This window comes from Halichoerus grypus, chromosome 10 (assembly GCF_964656455.1).
Source record: "Halichoerus grypus chromosome 10, mHalGry1.hap1.1, whole genome shotgun sequence".
In the NCBI taxonomy this organism is placed as follows: domain Eukaryota; kingdom Metazoa; phylum Chordata; class Mammalia; order Carnivora; family Phocidae; genus Halichoerus; species Halichoerus grypus.
Genome location: NC_135721.1, coordinates 63,803,248 through 63,822,277, shown reverse-complemented (window position 1 = coordinate 63,822,277; position 19,030 = coordinate 63,803,248). Strand labels below are relative to the sequence as shown.

Here is a 19,030-nt window from a genome sequence, read left to right as displayed (position 1 = left end):
CAGTCCCCTTCCCCATTTCAGGCCCTAGTCACAAATGTGTGACTTACAGAAAGGGAGGAACTGCAAGTGAAGATTTAAGTTGGACTGGATGTCTTTAACATAGTCATTTCAAAACTGTGGGAGCTGCCCAGAATGTTGTTAAGGGTTGGAGTTGTACTCTGAATTCAGGCTGTTTAGAATGGATATTACATATGCTTCAAAAATATATGTAATAACCATGGCTTACCTGGACAGCTTGGCATCCTCTTCAAATATGCAGAAAGTTTTATGAGATGATGTTGTCAGGAACCAAGTAGCATCTTTAAAATCCTTCATTATTGTGTGTGCATGGGATGAAATTGAGAAAATGTGGGCCAGCAAAATGGCAACCCCCTCATTTCTTCTTTTTTTCCCTATTGCTACAGTAGATATCTTGGCATCTGACCTGCTAGAATGAAGATCTCTGATTCCAAGCCAAGTAGTTCACTTTTGTGTAAGAAATCCTGACTGATGGAGTCAAAAAGGCAATATTTAACAAGTGCCTTCTGTGGTAAGTGCCATAGAAATTAAAAGTATATAAAAATGGTTCTTACTTTCAAGGAGGTTACAATCTAGATAAACATATACTCATCAAAGATGGGAGAATGTATGACAAGTGCCAAATGAACAGAAGTGACAGCAGAAGTACTATCAGAACTGAGATTGCCTAGAAACCTTCTTGCAGTGGTCATCAGATCAGAAAACGTGAGGCTTGAACAGTGTGGTGAAGAATGGGTAAGAATAAAGTGCGCAGAGACAAAGGGCTGCTATATGAGCAAATGGGCAGAGATCAGGGTGGTTTGGAAGTCACGTTTGAAGGTATTGAGTTCTCTCAAACAAATTCTGCATTAACCAACTTTTCTTTGCAAATATTGGAAACCTCACTTAAACCAGCTTAAAAATAAAGGGCATTTGTTTATTGGCGTATGTAACTAAAGAGAACTAGAGGTAAAGTGGGCTGCAGGGATGCATTAATTAGGGCTGTAGCTACATTTTTCTGTGACCCTCATAGCCCTCTCTTTATCTTCACCTTGGTGTTCTTGCTAGTTGCAAGATGATTCCTTAAGTGTATGAGTTATCTATTGCTGCATAACAAATTACCTCAAAATTTATGGATTAAGCAATAAACATTTATTCTCTCATAGTTTCTGTGTGACAGGAATCTAGGCATGGCTTATCAGAGAATCTCTCAGAATCTCTCAGAATCTCTCACAAGGCAGCAATCAAGATGTCAGCCAGGCTGTGGTCATCTAAGGCTTCACTGGGGCTGGAGAATATACTTCTAAGTTCACTCATATGGCTGTTAGGTGGAAACTTCTGTTCTTTATCATATGGGCTTATGTATGGGTTTCCATGAAATAGCAATTGGTTTCCCCCAGAGCAAGTGATGAGAGAGAGAGAGAGGGAAAGGGATAAGGAGAGGGAAAAGGAGGAGAAAGAACCCAGTATTTTATAACATAATCTCAGAAATTATATACCATCACTTCTTCCCTATTCTATTGGTCATACAGACCAACTTGGGGACACAGTGAGAGGGGTATTATACAAAAATGTGAATATCAGGAGGCTGGAATCATTGGGGGCCATCTTAAAGTCTGATTACCACATGTAGCCTATATGATTCCTTGTTCATATCCAGGAGAAGAGAGTTGCCTCTTTTAGCCATTGAAAAAAGTTCTCAGATTTGCTGGGATTGCACCATCCTTAAGCCAATCACAGTGGCCAGGAGAATAACAGCGACTGAATTACTTGGGTTTGGGTTATGCCAATGTTTGTTTCAACGGGGACAGGATAACAATGACTAGCTTAGACAAATTAGGGTCCACCTAATTTGTGGTGGAGATGTGGTTTGCTGCCACTCAAACAGAATGGTTGCTCTACAGAAAGGAGTGGGTGATATGTTTGGGAGGCACCCACAGAGTCCTCTACAGTCTTTCTCTGGCTGCTCAACATCCATACATATATTCCTCCCTATCGATACACTGTTACATGCATTTACAACCTCTTTCTAAAGAGAGACAATCCAAAGTCCAAATCAGCTGCAAGTCCAGGATCTCTGGGTTGTCCTTTCCTCTCCATCAGGTGTGGATACCATTCTTCACAGTTATGATCTAAGGGGTCCACTTATAACACAACCAACGTGGAATTGTGGAGAAAGAACAGAATAACTTCAGTAAAACTCCCATTGGAAAAAAAGAGGCTAGAATACAGTACATAGCTTTCCCTGGTCCACAGCACACATTATAACCCACTGGACAAGTAGCTCCTTCCCCTGGTTGGGAGAGTCTGTGTAGGGAGGGAAGGAAGTGAGGTCCTAGGCACTAATTGCTGCCAGATTGTTGAGGGCCTTTTAGAACTTTAGCCTGTAGGCAATGGAGAAAGAAAAAGGATCACTGAGGATTTTTGAGTAAGGTACTGAAATGATCAAAATTGCTTTGGTAAAATTAATTTGGAGGCATTATGCAGTATAAATTCACAAATCTCCTTAAAATAATGCCCTGGGGACAGTTTCCTCACATAAACTGAAGGTGATGCTTGAAAAAGAAATGCTAACAGATTCCACAGTAAAAGTCCATGTATAACCCAGGTTTGTCTCTTTCCAAATAGAAGTTATACGTTGTTTCTAGGCACCTACGTGAAACAAACAGGGTGGTTCACGTTGTGTCACTTCCCTGGCATTAATTCCAAATTAAAGTGAATGAGCTTTTAAGACTTTTTTGAAAAGGTTTGTAATAGAAGGTAGACTTGGTAGGTAGAGAGTCACTGGGATTAAGTTTAACTTGAAAAAGTAAGAAAAAATGAGTAGGGAAAGCTGTCTAGATGGCAATAACCCTTCACTTACCTGTCCCTGGGGAAGGAAATAATAAAAATTATTGTTTAAATTATTTTACTACTGTAAGTTCTATGCAAGTTAGCTAGTTAAAAGTCTGTGTAGGCTGTGAAGCATTTGTATTTTAAAGAACTACGCTGAGGGGGGTAAGTGCAGCCATCAGCCCGCAGCACCTCCCGCCGTTGTGAGGGGTGTTTACTTGTTCAGGATATGCAGAAATATCCTCTTCATAGTGATAAACCTTATGAGATTTCTCCTCAGATGGCCTGGAAGGAATCCAAGAGGGGAAGTGGTGAAAAAACTGATTATTCCTATTTGAAATTTCAGATATTATGATTGGATTTGTATTTTGACTTATTCCTGAGACACATATGGTAGAACCCCCTTCCCAGTCCCAACACGCATACACACACGGACACTAAAGTTGTTATTTCTCTAGTCTACTGCCTTGAGTGAGTATGAGTGAGTGAAATGTATAAAAGAAAACATTTTTTGAGGTAGGAATAGATTCATCATTGAGTTTCCCTGCCAAATTCAGAATTAGATAGTGGAAAAATTCTATTTATTTTGAGTTTGTGGATCTGCCAGCAAACTGTTGGGAAAAAGAAAGACAAGCCAGATGAGGACTTGGGTTATGGAATGAACCATAGATGACATAGGATTGAACTTTTTAAGAGAAGAATATAGTTTTTCCTACTTTTATTTCCCAGTTTTAGTTTAGCGTCTTTAATAACTTTGATTTACAGCATGCTTTTCTATTGTCCTGAACTATAGCAGCAGAATGGAAAACAGCATATTGCAGTGTTGAAATTGACCTTAAGGGTTGGGAAATTGAAAATATCAAGTTTCCATAGTAACACTAATTTAGTCAGATCACACATGTTGTTTCTGAGCCATTAGTTTACTCTTATGATGTTAAAAGGACATAATATTTACTCTGTAATATGGTTAAGTTAATGTTACAATGCAAAGCAATTTCATATTTTATGTATGTACATTTTATTATGGTGAGCTTGGCATTTGATTGCTTGTACTATTTTAGAAAATGTGAAAATTTTCTAAAGGTTTTAAAAAAAGTTTCTGAAGATAATTAAACAGGACATCATGAACATATCCCACTTAGAAAAATGATAAGTTAAAGATGAACTGGATTTTGAAAGTTTGCACCAGCATTTTTTGCTGAATTTCTGAGAATTTGTTTGGTCTTCCAACTGAATAGCTTTTATGTGATCTGATTTTAATTCTCACAGTTATCACAGTCTGTATGGTATATCCTTGACATCTACTAGGAATTTGTCCCAGGTCCTTTTAGAATTCCCAAATCCGTGAATACTACCATAGCTCTGTGTGTTGGCCGATTTTGTGGGACTATTATTCCACAAAGAAGCCCTTTCCTCCACAGCTTTATGAGAGTTACTACAGTGATAATGATCTAGTGAAAGGCAAAGCTTCCTTCTCAATGGGCCCTCTCCTGGGGCACACACCACACACATGTTTAGGACTGGTCCTCATATATTGGTCTCCTATTGTGTGTGGTTCAGATTTGCTTCTCAATAAAATGACAAAATGCTACATGTCATATCTTTAAGGTCACTCATGATTGAGGGTATTTACAAGCAAAATTGGTCTGTCGTTTTATCTTCTGCAGACATTCATGAATATTAGTGTCTATGCTACCCAAATTTCCATATAGTTTACTCAAATTAAAAAAAAAAAAAACCCAACAAGTAAATTCAATGAAAAATGACAGTCATGCTTTTTGGTAGATATTATGAATATGGAATCAATTCATTTGGTTGACTGGATTGCTCACTTCTTGCCTGTCTGAGTCTAAGTAATGCTGAGAAATTTAATTCAATTCAAGAAGTATTTACTGAATGCCAGTTATGCTAGGCATTGTGCTAGGTACTGGGGATATATTGATAAATAATGTATATGGCAGTAGCAGTAATAGCAGTAGTATAGTAATAATAAGTTGCATTTTGGGTAACGGTGCCTGGCATTTGATAATCATGAGATACACTTTAGCTACTATTACTATTATTATCATTATTTGCATTTCATTTGCCAATACTTACATTACTTCATTTAATTCTTCCAACAACCCTGTTGAAGAGGTTGGCATTACCTTCATTTTTATAGCCCAGAAACCGTGCTTCTAGGGGCTAAGTAACTTGCCTGAGATCACCAATATGGTGACTAGTAGAAGCAGAATTCACACCCAGAATATGCTTGACTGCCAAGCCAGTGTTCAAATATATTACTCTATGTAGCCTGTCCCTGGCTTAAAGAAGCTCTCACCTAGTTTTTCCAGGAAGCCCTGTCCAATAACTAGCTTAGATTCTTCAAAGTTTCCAGAGGAGGTCTTCTGGGGCTATATTCCAGTAACTTATTCCCCTAAAGTCAGTTAGAAAAAAAAGTCTAACACAAATGTCATGTATTACACTTGAAATCTATTTCTTCCTTAGTATAGAGAAGAAAATACATCTACCCATGTTGCAACTTGAAGTCAATACATTCTAGTGTTTTATTACATATACTTAGAGAATTCATTGTTCAATGGGGGAAAAGCACAAATTATATTATGAAATCTTTGTTTTTCTGGATTTCTCTTTAATGTTAAAAAACTCATTTAAGGAACTGAATCTTTTGTTGCCTATTTGGATACTCTTTCTGCCTTTGATTTTGATCGTGTTTCAACATTATTTTCCAGGGTCTTCTGAGTGCCTGCTCATGGGTTAGGTTCTCACCTTGTAGTTTTTAAATGTTCTCAGTGTTCATACCACATGATGGGCATAAGAGGTCATGAGGGGGTGGGAAGAGGGTCAATAAATTATGTGAAGGCAAAGCTATGAACTTTTAGGGCCAAATTTAGTGCAAACCTTCTCTTGTGTAGAAATAGCTTTTCTGTGGTAAAAAAAAAAAAGGGCTATCATTTTTGGGGAACCATGACAGAATTTTAGATGCCGAGGCACCAGGTGAAGGAGTTTAAGCAGACTGAGAGGTAGAAAAGCAATGCAGAATGAAGGTAGGGTAACTGTTGTGCTTCTACTATAGTCTTATATGCCCTTCAGGGTCAATGACATTGTAGAAAACCAACCTGTTTCTCCCAAGAGGAGAAATTGTTCAGCATTTCCTCTTTTTTCTTGTCCAGTGACTATTATATGTAATGTTTTTAAGCTCTAGGTTAAGGGATTGGGCTCACATTTCCCCTAAAAAGCCTTATGAGCAATATATACTTAGAATTGAAGTTCTCTGTGAAAGATGGGTGAATACCTAAAAAACAGGCAACTTTCTCGAAGGAAAAGTAGTCTTTATTTTAAAGGAAGAAAATTCCAGTGCATACCAAGTATGACACAAGGCTGATACCCACCCAGTGGCCAGATATATTTTCCTGAGGGATTTTGTTGTGTTTATTCCTCTAGCATTTTTTCATTCCTGACTTTTGGGGTGGCCCTTCTGTGAAGAGTTTCCTCATCCCAGCTGTTATGATGTTTAATATAGAGTTGCCAACTTCTGATCTGGCGGTTCCAAGACACAGGGTGAGGAAAACAAAGCTTTCCAGTATTTTGAATCCTATCCCCCACCCGCACTGGAATTAGTGCTTTCATCTCTGGTCAATCCTGAATTGTTTTCAACCCTAGCTTCATCTCTGCTCTCCCCCGGAATAGCAGAACAATTATTAATGTTAAAGATCCATGTCCATGTCCAGAGTTCAAATTACTTGTGCCTCACACAAACCTCAATTTATTTCTCTTTTCCTTTTTTATTTCTTTCCTCCCCTCCACCCAAGTAAATTAGGTGGTTTTCTTTTGGGGAAATATTTACTTTAAAGAGCTGTTTTTTTTTTTTTAAGATAAAAATTAGATTCTGGCTTTTAAATGAAGTAGAGTGTAATTTTTTCTTGGGAAAAACAGGATAATCATCTGGTTTTGATCCTAATGTTAGTCCATGGGATGGCTTGACATTTCCAATAAGGGAAGTCATGGCATTTCATTTTAGAAATATACAAGGATGGCTACTCTCTGCTTCCTCCTGCCCTTTAGTCTGAATTGTTTAACATTCAGGTAGAATGGTCCTGACTGGTCCTGTGTTTTATGCCTGGCTGCTGCAGGATTAGGCAGATAAGGAATTTGGGGTAAGCAGGAAAAGAAATGCAGAAAGCAAGGCACAGATATATGAAGAAACAGCCCATTGTATCAAGTGTGGAAAGGCATAAATCTTACAGTACTGTAAACTGTTGCTTTCTTCTGGAACGTTCAACATGCTATTATACTGTGAATACTTCTTATGGGAAATCAAATGGTGAAGTAGGAAAATGTGGTTCTATGGTTCTCCTACTATCCCCAAGTGTCTGGTACAACATGGCTGTTCCCACATGGCTTTGTTTAAGGACTCCACCCTCAGAGCCCTCACAAATTTGCCTTTAAGCAATACCCCATGCTCTGGATCTTTTCCTCATCATTACAATCCACAGGAAGGATGGGATATCCATTGCCCTGAAATAATTGGATCTGCTTCCCTTATACACACCTGTTCCCAGCCACGTACAGCTAGATAGCTGGTTGAAAAATATTAACATCAAATAACATTTTGCACTTTTACAATAGGAATCTTTTAGAATTAATTCCTTATCCCCAAAGAAACTCTGCTAATATAACAAATTAGTGGAAATTTCAGATGATGTCAGGATAATTGGACAGGTGTCTGGGAGCAGGCAGGCCTTCTAGGGTTTTATAGGCCCTAATGCATATGGTCAAAGCCGCCTTGGAATCCTTACTTGTTTTCTTTTTTTAAATTTAATTTTATTATGTTAATCACCATACATTACATCATTAGTTTTTGATGTAGTGTTCCATGATTCATTGTTTGCGTATAACACCCAGTGCTCCATGCAGAATGTGCCCTCTTTAATACCCATCACCAGGCTAACCCATCCCCCTACACCCTTCCCCTCTAGAACCCTCAGTTTGTTTCTCAGAGTCCATAGTCTCTCATGGTTCCTCTCCCCCTCCGATTCCCCCCCCTTCATTTTTCCCTTCCTACTATTTTCTCTCTCTCTTTCTCTTTTTTTTAACATATAATGTATTATTTGTTTCAGAGGTACAGACCTTACTTGTTTTCTATGGAGAAAAGTCCCTCTTACTTCCATAAAAAGGTCTTAATGCAAGCTTCGAGAAAAATGCAGATTTGTAATGAAGGAAGAATGGGTCCTAATTTTAAAGATGTTTTGATCGTTTTTTGTTTGTTTTATTCAGTTAGCCAACCTCTAGAACATCACTAGTTTCAGATGTAACGTTCAACAATCCATCAATTGCGTACCAAAAAGTACGAAGATAAAATGCTGTCCCCAATATTTCATAGCAGTCTAGATGAGGAAAACCCAGATTCCTGTGCTGTTTGCACTGTATTATTCTTGGACTTTTGTGTGCTTGACAACTCTTGTTCATGTTTCTTTTTCCTCTTTCTGCCTCATCTGTATTACTTATACTTTGTTTCCATATATGAAAAAATATTCCTTCCAAACAGTTGACATTCCTATAAAAGTTTGTTGTTGGGGCGCCTGGGTGGCTCAGTTGTTAAGCGTCTGCCTTCGGCTCAGGTCATGATCCCAGGGTCCTGGGATCAAGCCCCACATCGGGCTCTCTGCTCAGCGGGAAGCCTGCTTCTCCCTCTCCCACTCCCCCTGCTTGTGTTTCCTCTCTCGCTGTGTCTCTCTCTGTCAAATAAATAAATAAATAAAATCTTTAAAAAAAAAAGTTTGTTGTTGTTTTTAAAGAATGAAGGTAGGTAGGAATCTACTCTTAGCAGAATGGAGAGTATTTAGGAAATCTGAGTCATATTTATATTATTAATGGTATTGACATTATACTTGACTCTTTCCTCAAATATCAAATATGGTGGAAACCTTTTATGAATGCTTGTGTTGAGTGGATTTGAATATCTCATTTACTGATGAGGATTTGGAATTTTTGTTTATGAAGATATACTTTGTACATCATCTACCTGAATTTGTATAATAATTAACTTTTGCAGAATTTAAGAAAATAATTCCTTTCTGTTTAAACATTAAAATATGCTTCTTAAATTTTATACCAATATAAAGCATGATTATTTTGTTTAGTATTAAGGAGCTACATTGGTCGAAATATTAAACTATTTTTGGTTTGTTTACTCATTTTCAGTTGTCAAAATAAGCATAATTGGAAACAGCTGCCTTGAGATTATTTTTGACAACTCTTCACATTCAGATCTAACATGGATAACTTTAAGAAAATGAGCCTTATCTAATTATGATTTTTCCTAGAGTATATATTCAGATTGCTGTTCTGCAAATTAGAAGATAATTAAAAACAGAAACTGATCATTTAAAAACTAGTACCACAGTTTTATAGAAAGATATTTTCCATGACTTTCTCATTTTTGTATAAATTGATTAGCTTCATTTGGCTATTTTACACACATCAACATTTTACTGTTCTCTGGGATGATTAAAATGTAGTAGAAGATTAATGAAGTGTTTCTCTAATCTACCCTTTTATTCTTGTCTTCAAGCTGTACTTAAATTTCTTTTTATTTCCAGAACAACTAAGTAATATGATTTCATATTAGTAAGAGATTTAGAAATTTTCAATATTTTAGTAGATTTTGTGATTAAATAAGTACATTTATTTTAATAGTTCCTCAGATTAATTTATCTCACTCTAAATGAGCTCTTGATTAAATTTAGAAATTAAGAAGCTATAGGAAATATTTTTTAAATACCAGCTTATTATAAAATCCTATACTATTAGATAACTTTTTATTCTAAATTTGTGCCTATAGTGCTTATAATTTATTTTAGGAATTTAAAAAGGAAATATCGTGTGCCTTTTTTTCTCTCCTAGACCAGAGAGTTTGGCAAAGACCAGAATAAGGATAATCAAAGACACCTACCTGGCATATGAAAGTATGGGAACTGCTTATTTTACTGTTCATGCTAGGATTCCATTCCTCTGCACACATTACATAACTCACAAGGAATTGGGCTCCAGAAAACTTTGATTTTACATGGCAATATGGTAAGGCATAAAGAACACTGGACTATGGGTTGACAGTCCTATGTTCCAAACTTTGCTTTTCATTAAGCCATTTCTCTAGGCCTCATTTTCCCCCTCCAAACATACTGATGAGGGTGGATTGGATAACTTTCCTGTTTTCACCCTCTTTGGTATTTTGGGATATTTGGAATGCAATCTACAACTGACTCCCTCTCGTTTCCTACGCTGTCCATCTCAAGCATTTTGCATTTTCCTCAAGGTCTACACTTTATCACAGACACATTCATTGACTACAGATGACTGTAATTCTGAGAGCAACATGGAAAGCACATCATGGACCATAGTAAAAACAAACCCAAAGCAACAACACATCTAACATGAGCCCCTGAGTAATGAAACCTTTCTGAGTCCTTACTGAGAAGTCCCTGATGAAAAAATATTCATCCCCGACTTCTGCCATCTACAGGTAGGTGGTGATCCTTGCCCATGTGGTAACCATGTGAGGAAATGTCTGCTTTTGCCCACCATAAACAAGTTTATTGTTACCTTGGTAACCTTGCATTTTTTTCCCCTTAAATAGCTGCTGTATTCGTTATTTGGGGAATCAATTCTCTTAATGACTGGACTTCATTTTAAGGCATTAAAAGTAAAAATACTTTCTTTCTTAAAAGATCTACTCTTAGCAGCTTTCAATTATGCAATATAGTATTATTAACTGTAGTCATCATGCTGTAAATTATATCTCTTTACTTACTTATTTTATAACTGGAAGTTTGTTCCTTCTGACTTCCTTCACTCATTTCTCCCCAATGCTGTTCCCCCTTCCCCAACTCTTCCTTGCCTCTGGTACCAAGCAATCCATTTTCTGTATCTATGAGCTGGGTTGTCTTTTTTTTTTTTTTTTAAAGATTCTTCGTATAAGTGAGATCATGCTGTATTTGTCTTTCTATGACTTAATAAGTGACTTATTTCACCTAAAGTAATGCCCTCAAGGTCCATCCATGTTGTCACAAATGGCAAGATTTTGTTCTTTCTTATGACTGAATAATATTTCATTCTCTCTTGCTCTATATCCATCTAGATCTATCTCTATATCTATATCAAATTTTCTTTATCCATTCGACTGTTGATGGACACTTATGTTGTTCCCATATCTTGGCTTTTATAAATAATGCTGGAATGAACATAGGGTGCATATATCTTTTTGAGTTAGTGTTTTTGTTTTCTTTAAATAAATACCCAGAAGTGGAATTTCTGGACTACATAGCAGTTCCATTTTTAATTTTTTGAAATTTGTTCATTTGAGAGAGAGAGCACAAGCAGGGGTGAAGTGAGGGAGAGGGAGAAGCAGACTCCCTGCTGAACTGGCAGACCGATGCGGGGCTCAATCCCAGGACCTGGAGACCATGACTTGAGCTGAAGGCAGACGCTCAACCATCTGAGCCACCCAGGTGCCCTCATTTTTAATTTTTTGAGGAATCTCCATACTGTTTTCCACAGTGGCTGCACCAATTTAACTTCCCACCAACAGTGCACAAGAGTTTTCTTTTCTTTTATTAATGCTTTGGTCTCTGATGAGTTTTCATTTCATGTTATACACTTTAGATTGAAGATTCTTCTGCCTCAAGCAGGGTGTGTTCTTCCTCCTTTCAAAGACTAGCTCCTGCACTTGTGCTCTTCCATCTCTCAGAACATTGTTCCCTCATTTATCCACTCTGAACACCATCTTGCATCTTTAATATTTCCTCATTGTGGTCTTTCTAAAACCATAGTACTCTTCTTCATCTAGAAAAAGTCCCTTTCTTCTGACTTTACTACTCTCATGTTATTTCCCTTTCACTACCAAAAGTCTTGAAAGGACCATATTCACTTCCTCTGCGTTAGGGTGATCCAGAAATTCCATAACTTTGTAGCCTGACTTCTGCCCTCAACAATCCACTGAAACCACTCTGTTTAAGGTGACTAAAAATTGTTCTGTTTGTCATTGAGCACAATCGCTTTCTCTCAGTTCTCTAACCCACTGTTGGCCAAATCCTGAAACTCTTTCCTGTTCTGGCTTCTTCTTCTTCTTCTTCTTTTAAGATTATTTATTTATTTATTGGAGAGATTGAGAGAGAGAGAAAGAGCGAGAGTGCCTGTGTGCCGGGGTAGGGGCAGAGGGAGAGGGAGAGGGAGAAAGAATCTCCAGCAGACTCTGCACTAAGCGGGGAGCCCGAGGTGGGGTGGGCTCAATCTTGATCTCAGAATCCTGAGATCATGACCTGAGCCAAAACCAAGAGTCAGACGCTTAGCTGACTTAGTGACCCAGATGCCCTGTCTTTTGGCTTCTTTACATTATATTCTCCTGGTTTCCCCACCTCTCTGCCAACAATTATTTGTCTCATCCTTTCTTCTATAGCTTTAGTTGTTCCTCAAGGATTTGATCTTAGCATCTTTTCTTCTTTTTCTTTATTTTTATTCAATTTTAGGCTTATCTGGTCTCTTGAGATCCACTGTTAGCTGTGTGTGGTTGACCTCCAAATCCATATCTACAGCCCCACCTTCTCTACTAGATGACTTTCCCTCTCTTTTTCCCTCCCATATTGTATTAGTCAGTTTGGGCTATCGTAACAAAATACCATAGACTTAGTAGCTTAAGCAACAAAAATTTATTACCCACAGTTCTGGAGGGTGGGAAGCCTAGGATCAAGATGCCAGCCACTTTGGTTCCCTTGTAAAGAATCTCATTTTAGCTTGTAGACAGCCACCTTCTTGCTGTGTCCTCACATAGTGGAGAGAGAAAACTCCAGTCTTTCTTCCTCTTCTTATAAGGACACTAACTCCATCATGGTGCCCCATCCTCATGCCTCATCTAAGCCTAATTATCTCCCAAAGACCCCACTCCCAAACATCATTTAATTGGGGATTAGTGCTTAACAAATAAATTTTTGGGAGATACAAACATTCAGCCCATAACACATACTTATAAAATATATACAAGATCTAATTCCAATGGTCAGCTAAATATCAGCAGTGGGATATGTTCTGGAACCTTGGTATCATAATGTACAAAATGGAACTTGTCACCTATATGCTCAAATCTGCTCTACTTTACATGCCTCCTTTTGTATAATATAGTGATTCACACTTCCATAGAACATCTGGGGCTCATCACAAGAAGTGCACTCCTTATTCCCCATCACTTATTTCACCCATCCCCCCATACATTTCCCCTCTGGTAACCATCAGTTTGTTCTATATAGTTAAGAGTCTGTTTCTTGGTTTGTCTCCCTCTTTTTTCCTCCTTTGTTTGTTTGTTGTTTCTTTTTTTTTAAGATTTTATTTTTTAAGTAATCTCTACACCCAATTTGGGGCTTGAACTCACAACCCTGAGATCAAGAGTTGCATGCTCTACTGATTGAGCCAGCCACATGCCCCCATTTGTTTTGTTTCTTAAATTCCACATATAAGTGAAATCATATGATATTTGTCTTTTTCTGACTTATTTCACTTAGCATTATACTCTCTAGCTCCATCCCTGTCATTGCAAATGGCAAGATTTCATTCTTTTTCATGGCTGAATAATATTCTATGTGTATGTATACCACATCTTTACCCATTCATCTATTGATGGACACTTTGGGTGCTTCCATAATTTGGCTACTGTAAATAATGCTGCAATAAACATAGGGGTGCATATATCCTTTTGAATTAGTGTTGTTGTATTCTTTGGGTAAACATCCAGCAGTGCAATTCCTGGATTGTAGGATAGTTCTATTTTTAATTATTTGAGGAACATCCATACTGTCTTTCACAGTGGCTGCACCAGTTTGCATTCCCACCAACAGTGCACAAAGATCCCTTTTCTCTATATCCTCACCAACACTTGTTGTTTCTTGTGTTTTTGATTGTAGGCATTCTGACAAGTCTGAGGTGATATCTCATTGTGGTTTTGATTTGGATAACCCTGATGATGAGTGATGTTGAACATCTTTTCATGTGTGTGTTGACCACCTGGATGTCTTCTTTGAAGAAATGTTTGTTCATTGACACCAAACATTTTAAAATATGATATTGGTCATTGGAATTTCCTCTTTTGTGAAGTGCTTTTTCAAATCTTTTCACCATTTTTACTCTTGTATACTTTTCCTTTTCCTTGTTATTTGTAGCAGTTTCTTATATTCTGGATACTAGTTCTTTATTAGTTATATGCATGGCAAATATCTTTTCCTACACTTAGAGTTGAATTTCCACTCTTTCTATACTGTTGTTTATAAGTAGTTTTTAATTTTAATTTATCAGTCATTTTTTTCTATTATGAGTACTTTTAGTGCTTGTTTAGAAAAATCCTTCCCTAGTCCAAGGTCAAGAAGAATCATCCCATGTTTTCTAAAATTCACTGGATTTGAGTTTTGTGTATGATATAAAAGAGGAGTCCAATTTCATTTTTCTCATTATCCTGGTATCTTCTTTTAGAAAGTCCATTCCATCCTCACTGCTCCGCAGTGCCACCTCTGTCACAAGTCAAATGTCACACAAACCTATTTCAATGACATTACTCAGCTCTCCTGCTCTGTTACTCTTCTACTTTCCTGTCCCTGTGGCAACACCATACAGTCCTGATTACTACAGCTTTGTAATATGTCTTGTTGTCTACTAGAACAAATTTTCCTCTTGGTTCTTTCTCTTTAAAAGTGCTGTTATGAGCTGAACTGTGTCCTCCCCACAAAAGATATGTTGACATCTCTAAAACCTCAGAATGTGACTTTATTTGGAAATACGGTGATTGCAGGGGTAATTAGTTAAGATGAGGTCATATTGAAGTAGGGTGCCCCTCATTCTAATGTGACTGGTGTTCTTATAAGATGATGGCCATATAAAGACAGACACAGAGAGAATGCTATGTGAGCATGAAGGCAGAGCTTGGAGTTATGCAGCTGCAAACCAAGGAAAGCCAAAGATTGTCAGGAAACCACCGGAAGATGGAAAAGACAAGGAAGGATTCTCTGTATAGGTTTCAAAGGACGCATCAACCTGGTAACACCTTGATTTTGGAATTCTAGCCACCTGAACTATGAGACAATAAATTTGTTGTTTTAAGCCATCCAGTTTGTGGTACTTTGTTATATACAGCATCCCTAGGAAACTAATAAAGTGCCTTGATTGCTTTTGGCCTTTTGCATGTCAATATAAATTTTAGAAGTAGTTTGTCAAGTTCCATGAAAACTTTTGATTTTGATAAGATTGTGTGAATCTATAAATAAATTTGGGGAGAAGTTACATATTTTTACTACTGGGTGTTCCTTGAATCTGGTATTCTTCTCCATTACTTAGGTTGCCTTCAATGTCTCTGAACAAAGTTTTATGATTTTCTTTATAACAGTGTTGGAAATCTTTTATTAGATTTATTCTTAAGTAATTGGTAATGTTTAATGCTATTGTAAACAAAGGCTATTGTAAATGCTATCTTTTGTAAACTTAAATTTTGTAACTATTTGTTGCTGGTATATGGAGGAAATAGAGGTTTTGGACATTATTTTTCAGTGACTTTGCTAAACCTTTTTGTTCTAAATTTTAACAGTTTATTTGGATTTTTAAAAAATTATTTATTTATTTATTTGTCAGAGAGAGAGAGAGCATGAGCAGGGGGAGCTGCAGAGGGAGGGGGAGAAGCAGGCTCCCCGCTGAGCAGGGAGCCTGACACAAGACTCAATCCTAGGACCCTGGGATCATGACCTGAGCCAAAGGCAGATGCTTAACCAACTGAGCCACCCAGCTGTTCCAAGTTTATTTGGATTTTATATAAAAATCATTATCATCTGTAAATAATGACAGGTTTTTTTCCCTCTGCTTTAGTTTCTTATTTTTAATTTTTAAAAATTTCTTCATGAATGGGCCCTCCCCTACAATGTTGATTAGAAACAGTGATAGCCAGTCTTCCTTGTCCTGTTTCTGATTTCCAATGGAAAAATTTCAGCATTTAAATTAAGTATGATATTTGCTTTATGTTTTGTAAAGATTAAAGAAATTACCTTCTGCTCCTTGTTTGCTAAGAGTTTTATTTGGTTTAGTCATAAATGGGTGTTAAATCTTTTTAAGTGTTTCATCTGCATCTATTGAGATGATCATGTGATTTTTCTCTAATTTGTTAACATGGTGAATTACATTACTTAATTTTTGAATATTAAACCAACCATGAATTTCTGGGATAAATACACCTTAATCATGACCTATTATTACTTTTATATGTTGCTAGATTAGGTTTGCTAATATTCTATTAGAATTTTTCCATCTGTATGCCGGTAAGTGAGTTTGGTCTATAATATTTTCTTCTTTTTTTTTCTCAGTTAAAAAATTTTTAATTAATATACTTTGGTTTTTGGAGAAATTGAGCAGAAATTAGAGAGTTACTATATACCCTCCCCACCCACCCACAATTTTCCCTATTATTAATGTCTTGCATTAGTGTGATAGACATTTATTACAATTGTTGAACCAATATTGATACAGCATTTTTTTGGTAATAATCTTTTCTTATATTGTCATTGTCAAGTTTGGTATCAAAATTATGCTAGCCACATTAAATAAATTGGGCAATATTTCTTATTTTTCTATTCTCTGGAAGAATTTATATACAATGGAAATTGTTTATTCTTTGTAAGTTTGTGAGAACATAAGAGTAAAGTTGTCTAGGCCTGGGCAGGCTTTTTTCTTTTTTTTTTTTACTGATTTAATTTCTTTAATGGTTATAGGACTTTAGAGTTTTCTATTGCGTTTTTAAAACTTTTTAAAAAAGATTTATTTATTTATTTATTTATTTATTTATTTATTTATTTATTTTAGAAAGAGAGAGAGAGCTTGTGTGTGCGTGTGCATGCCCATGCATGGGCAAGGGGAAGGGAGTGAGAGGGAGAGAGAGAATCCCAAGCAGACTCCTTGCTGAGTGTGGAACCCAATGCGGGGCTGGATCCCACCACCCAGAGATCATTACCTGAGTTGAAACCAAGAGTCAGATGCTTAACGGACTGAGCCACTCAGGTGCCCCTCTATTGCTTTTTATTGCTTTTGATGCCAGTTTGATACATTGTATTTTTCTAGGATTTTTTTCTACTTCATTTAAATTTTCAAAATTATTGACAAAGTTGTCAATAATATGCTCTTATTTTTTGTTTATGTGTGCAGAATCAGTAGTGGTGTTCTCTTTTTTACTTCTGATATTTGTTATTTGTTCTTTTTTTCCTGAATAATATCATCAAAGTTTTGTCAATTTTGTTAGTCTTTTCAAAGGAGAAACTTTTAGCTTTGTTGGTTCTTCTTCATTAGCTGTCCTCTATCTTTATTATTTCTTTCCTTCTATTCTCTTTAATTTTATTTTGTTTCTTTTTGTCTAATCTCTTGAGATAAATACCTAGCTTATTAATTTTCAGTCATTATTTTCTAATATATTCAGTTTATATATTTCCTTCTAAGTATTGTCATGCTGCATCTTAAAGTTCTAATATTCAGGTTTTTAAATTATGACTCAGTTCAAATTATCTTCTAATTTCTCTCATTATTTATTTTTGACCATTTAAGTCATTTTATAATTTTTCCAACAAACAAATGGAGATTTTGGAAGTTATCTTCCCACATTGTATGGGGGTCAGAAAACATTATCTGTATGATTTCAATCCTTCGAAATTTGTTGAGACTTGCTTTATGACTCAGCATGTCGTCAATTTTTTGTAAATGCTTCCATGTACTTGATAAGAATGTGCATTCTGCAGTTGTTAGAGTCAGTATTTTATGTATGTCTATGAGATCACTTTGTTAATTGTGTTGTTCAAGTATTTTGTCCCTATTTTTTGTTTGTTTTATCATTTACTGAAATCGTTCAATATAATATGTATTTGTTTATTTGTCCTTGTTCAGCTTTTGGTTTACATATTTTGTAGTCACATTATCAGGTGCATATAATTCTAAAATTATATCTTCCTGGTGAATTGAAATTTTTATCATTATGAAATCTATTTTTTTAAAAGATTTTATTTATTTGAGAGAGAGAGAGAGAGCATGAGCAGGGGGAGTGGCAGAGGCAGAGGGAGAAGTAGACCACGCTGAGCAGAGAACCTGACGAGGGGCTCAATCCCAGGACCCTGGGATCATGACCTGAGCTGAAGGCAGATGCTTAACCGACTGAGCCACCCAGGCGCCCCAAACCTCTTTATTTCTAGTACCTTTTCCCTTGAAGTTGATTTTGTGTTATATTTATATATATACACACCAATTTTACTTTGGTTATTATTTGCATTATTCCTATCCTTTTACTTTTAACTTTTCTATGTCCTTTTATTTTTTATTATTTTTTTAAAGTCTTATTTATTTATTTGAGAGAGAGATAGTGAGAGAGCAAGAAGTGGGGCAGGGGAGAGGGAGAGAGAAAATCTCCAGCAGACTCCCTGCTGAGCACGGAGCCTGATGTGGAGCTTAATCTTACGACCCTGAGATCATGACCTGAGCCAAATGAAGAGTTGGATACCTAACTGACTGAGCCACCCAGACATCTTTCAGTGTCCTTTTAATTTATTTTTTTTAGTTTTTGAATACTTAATAACACTTTATTAAGAAATCCCTTGGTAAGAAACCTAAGAAAAACACAATGAGATTAGGAGTATATATGACTGTCTTGGGTTCACTAAAAACAGTCACTTTTATAACAAGTTACATAAATCCTAATTAAGTATTAATTCAATTATCAGAATTCCTTGACAAAGAAACTTTAGAAAACTAATAACATGGAAATTCAGCAGCGCTGTAATGGTCACAGTTAATCTACAGGGAGTAAAAGTTTAAGAAATAGTTTTCACACTATGAAAATACATGAATTATTACTTTTGAATCTTATTCAAACTCTTAATGTTCATGTAATGGTTGGTAAATTTTAATAGATAGCTTACTATAGAACTGAACAGGATGCCTGGTATAAACCTTGAGACACAAGTGACAGCTCTGTGTGATGGTGTGTATAAATACGCCTTATGTGTTTTTATGTATTTTGCTGACTGGGGAAGATTCTGAAGCACAGATAGGTAATTGTCATCTCAAGGCATCTTAACGTATTATTTTCCAACTTTTAAAATATCTTCAGAAAATTATAATCTTTGGCATATATGTTTATATCTAC

The 19,030-nt window shown here is 36.4% G+C and overlaps 1 long non-coding RNA gene across 4 annotated transcripts in view; it reads left to right on the top strand.

The window, feature by feature from the left end:
* LOC118521388 (uncharacterized) overlaps positions 1 to 19,030 on the top strand; it is a 212,601-nt gene that overhangs the window by 86,614 nt on the left and 106,957 nt on the right. For 2 of the 4 annotated variants that reach the window (XR_013441817.1, XR_013441820.1), the window contains exons 5-7: positions 405 to 529; positions 9,736 to 9,909; positions 10,148 to 10,354. This is a non-coding gene — a long non-coding RNA (uncharacterized LOC118521388). The remainder of the gene's footprint in view (positions 1 to 404; positions 530 to 9,735; positions 9,910 to 10,147; positions 10,355 to 19,030) is intronic. The other 2 variants (XR_013441819.1, XR_013441818.1) reach the window with 2 other exon arrangements.